The sequence below is a fragment of the Nicotiana tabacum genome, chromosome 18 (assembly GCF_000715075.1).
Source record: "Nicotiana tabacum cultivar K326 chromosome 18, ASM71507v2, whole genome shotgun sequence".
Taxonomy (NCBI): domain Eukaryota; kingdom Viridiplantae; phylum Streptophyta; class Magnoliopsida; order Solanales; family Solanaceae; genus Nicotiana; species Nicotiana tabacum.
In genome coordinates, this window is record NC_134097.1 from 62457690 (window position 1) to 62462184 (window position 4495).

Consider the following 4495-nt stretch of genomic DNA (forward strand, 5'->3'; position numbering starts at 1 on the left):
GTTCAAAGTTAGCTCAACCATGTTAGGGTTCAAAGTTATATATTATTTGCAATTTTTAGGGTTCTTATTAATACATTTAGTCCAAAATATTTAGTTGTACCTACTAATTTGGGGAAGAAATTGTTTGAAGAGAAGAAACCCTAAGAGTTGCACCTTTAGGATTATGTATTAGAATTTTAGTTTATAAATTGAAAATTTAGGATATGACTTGAACTTTTGTGGATATGAGTTGAACCTTTAGGATATGAATTGAAATTTTAGTTTATGTATTGGAATTTTAGATTGCGGGAGGATTTTGTAGAAGGGGTTGATGACTTTATTAGACATGCAATGGAACTTCCATCAAGAATAACTAAGACACGGTACCCGGTAGAGTGTGCTTTTAATTGTTCTTCTCATTAGCGACAATGATGATGAGAAGGCAATGGCATGTGTATCAAATAGTGATGGTGTAGGTAGGAAGCATTTCTAAGTAGATAAAAGAGGTTATAGAGGAATTCTCTACTTCATTTTCCAAGAGGAAAATAAGTTTAATTGAGAGTGACAAGGTTGTTGGTGATGGAATGTTTTACCATTGGTCATGGCAGTTCCCACAAAACGGGGATCATAAGACTCTATGATAACAAAGACGAAAGGAAGTTTTATTCTCAACTTTCTTCCAAGTCTGATCCGTAAAAGCTTAATGGAATTGGTGATATTTATTCAGATTCAGACAATGATTTGAGTGACAAAAGTATGGAAATGCTAATAAAAAGAATTAAAGGTAAAATATTTTTCTTGGAAGAGTAGGATGCTTCACGTTCATGCAGAGTTTAGCATCCTTCTCTACCAAGAAAAACGTTTTACCTTTAATTCTTTTTATTAGCATTTCCATACTTTTGTCAGTCAAATCATTGTCCGAATCCGAAGAAATATCACCAATCTCATTAAGCTTGTACGGATCAGACTTGGAAGAAAGTTGAGAATAAAATTCCTTTCGTCTTTGTCATCATAGAGTCTTATGATCCCCGTTTTATGGGAACTGCCACGACCAACGGAAAATATTCCATCATCATCAACCTTGTCACTCTCTATTAAACTTCTTTTCCTCTTGGAAAATGAAGTAGAGAATTCCTCTATAACCTATTTTATCTACTTAGGAAATGTTAAATTCTTACCTACACCATCACTATTTGAAACACATGTCATTGTCTTCTCATCATCATTGTCGCTAATGAGAACAACAATTGATCAAAGACACACCCTGTCAAGTACTGTATCCAAGTTATTCTCTGTATCCAAGTTCATCCCGAGTAATAGTACCACGAGGATAATCACCAAAGCCACCAGACAACTTTATGATGCCAATGAAGCAAGATGAGTTATTCAATGAAACTCGTATTGTAAAGAAGAAGAAAGAGATTGATTCAGAAAGGTGAGTCGAGGGTCGAGCCTCGACTATAGATGTAAGCTTTTTTACTTTTCATTAAGTATTTTGATTTACTTTTATATAAATTTTGAAATACTAATTCAATATAATTTTTCTTATAGGTTCGCTTCACAGCTGATGTGGGGGAATTCATACGCAATCAGCCACCTAATGAGTCGGGTAAGGCAATCCAACTTTCGGACGAGGATGCTGAAAGAACATTCCTTGAGTACTTTATATACTTTGAACTAGACAATAGAACCAATTTTCGAATGGGATTGTAATAAGCGTTAACTTAGTTTTGTTAGCTTAATGTGTTAGTTCTATTGAACTTTATACTTTGTTGCTTTTAATTGTTGTTGTTGTTGGCATAAAATGCCTGTTTAGTATTTTTGGTAAGCTGGCAGGTGGTGTAGCTGCCAAAACAGGCAGTTTCTGCCAAAAATATACCAAGAAAAGCGACCAACTTTGGTCTCTAGTTGGTCACTTTTCCCTTAAAAATAATAATTTTCTGGGCAATATCGACCAACCTTGGTCGCTACTTAACCCAGATTTCTCAAAAAAGCGACCAACTTTGGTCGCCATTCCATTTAAAAAAAATAATTTCTGAAAATATTGCGACCAAAGTTGGTCGCTTATAATTTTAAAAAAAATTAATTCTTGCAGTTTGCGATCAATTTTGGCCGCTTATTTTAATTTTTTTTTATAAAAATTAATAATAAAGCGACCAACTTTGGTCTTTATTTTCCAGATTTTTAAAATATAATATTTTTTGCAGACCAAAGTTGGTCGCTTTTTATGATTAATAATAAATAAAAAAACGTAATTTACATTTGGAGACCAACGTTGCTCGCCAAATTTATATTATTAAAATAAAGTAGCGACCAACGTTGGTCGCTACTTTCTTTGTAGGAATATTTGGTCCTTTTACCTTAGAGACCAAAGTTGGTTGCTAATTAGCGACCAACTTTGGTCCCTAAGGTAAAGGGACCGGCTTAATATCGACCAACCCATTTTGGTCGCTATTTGGTCGCTTTTTGGCCAATAAGCGACCAACTTTGGTCGCTTTTTTCCGAATTTCTAGTAGTGATAATACAACTACTAATTTTCCAAGGGACTGAACTTTAAGCCAAATAAAACTTTATATAGTCATTATGTGTATATTAATTTCTTTTTGATAAAGTACATGTATAGTAAAATTAGTGGTACCTTATCAAGAGTTACTCATTCTTCAAAACAAATGGTAGTTGATTCCCTACATTTTTAGTAAGAAAAATTCTAGTTCTTCAGCTAAAATTATTCAGCGTCAACCACGTCCCCATGATGGTACTAAAAAACAAAGAGAAGCAACTCGCAGCAATGTATCTGAAGCAATATTCCTCCATCAAGAGATAACTCAAGTCATAAGGTTGCTCTTTACATCAGATTTATATAAAAATCAATAAACTAATAGACTTATACTAAAGTTTAAATTTAAATAGAAATACTATTCATTTGTACTAAAAAATGCTTTTAATGCCGAGAAATATAAACATACTCCTGAGTACAATGCAAATCAACATAAGATTATAGAAATCAAAAAGTCTTTCAGAACTCTACATAATTAGTCAAATGGACAATTCTAGTAAGATGTGGTCTTATATAAACAAACCAATGAAGCATTAGAACTAAAGAGCCTTGATCCTATTATCAATTGCTAATGCATCCCATTGAACAAACAAATCATGTATAAGAGGCCATCCTTTAGCGGACTGATTTATCCTTGTAGCATATTTTGCCGTCGTAAAAGGCATATATTCATATTTATCATCTGAGAACTAAGCTCTATGGTGATTTTTATTTACTTTTTATTTGATCAAACTGAAAATCACTTAATCAGTGAAATTCTCCAGTAAATCGGTGATCAATAATTTCATCATATTGATAAAGCGTAGAAAACAACATAGGACACACAGATGACAAAACAAATAACAGTGAGATCCAAAGGAAGAAATGAACGCCGAAGAACATTAAAGAGAGAGATAGACAGTATAATAAAGAAAAAAAATCATGAATTAAGCCATGAAATTGGAAAATTTGAAGAGAATCTGAAGAAGATTAGGGCAAAAAATTGATACAAATACTAACCTGAATTTACAACACACAGATGAAAAGATGATGAGAACTCAAAGAGCAATCCATACTTATGAAGGAATCATATTTCTCTGTTGTTGGTTGGAACGAACAAGATAGAGATGAAAGAATATAACTTCTAGAATTATGTCGAGGGCTGGTATAAGAAAAAAAGTGGAATCATTATTGAGTGAACACGAACATCACTTTTTATGACATGGTTAAATGACTATTTTACCCTTGGTCGACCTTCTTTCCTTTTCTATATAATAGATAGAAAATAGAAATGTTAGTTTTTGTGACATTATAGGCATGTGCGGACATGTCCGAAATGCACCATTCGTTTTGGTTCGGCGTTTAACTAAAAATTAAATGCTGTGAGAATATCTTGAGTTGTTTATTACCTTGTCCTACGCCATCCCATCTAACTTGCGCTTCTTGGCGCCTTCTCATTTTTTTTAACACAATACTTGGATATATTATATTACTTGTCACACCTCCTTTTTCTGCACGCGCGAGGTACAAGGGAGTTTTTTTCAATTAAAGGACAATCGAAACGAGATTTATTTATTTATTTCAGAGTCACCACTTGGGAGATTTAGGGTGTCTCAAGTCACCAATTTTAATCCCGAATCGAGGAAAAGAATGACTCCATATTACAGTCTGCGTACCAGAAATCCGGATAAGGAATTCTGTTAACCCGGGAGAAGGTGTTAGGCATTCCCGAGTTCCGTGGTTCTAGCACGATCGCTCAACTGTCATATTCGGCTTATTTATCTGATTTTAATACAATTATGAACCGTTGTGCCAATTTTAACTTTTACCACTTTATTATTATTATTTTTTAAAAGGAATGTGAACATCGCTTAAAACACGTCTTTGGACTGTGTCACATGAAATGCACCCACAATCCGGAACACATTTTATTTGACGTTTTGGGATTTGGATTTGGGTCGCATGAAATGCACACCCAAG

The 4495-nt window shown here is 33.7% G+C and overlaps 1 long non-coding RNA gene across 2 annotated transcripts in view; it reads right to left on the minus strand.

Moving 5' to 3' along the window:
• The window catches only part of LOC107761068 (uncharacterized), a 10798-nt gene extending 7020 nt beyond the window's left edge, over positions 1-3778 (minus strand). For both annotated transcript variants that reach the window (XR_012702077.1, XR_012702076.1), the window contains exon 1: positions 3536-3778. This is a non-coding gene — a long non-coding RNA (uncharacterized LOC107761068). The remainder of the gene's footprint in view (positions 1-3535) is intronic.
• Between the last annotated feature and the right edge of the window lie 717 nt (positions 3779-4495).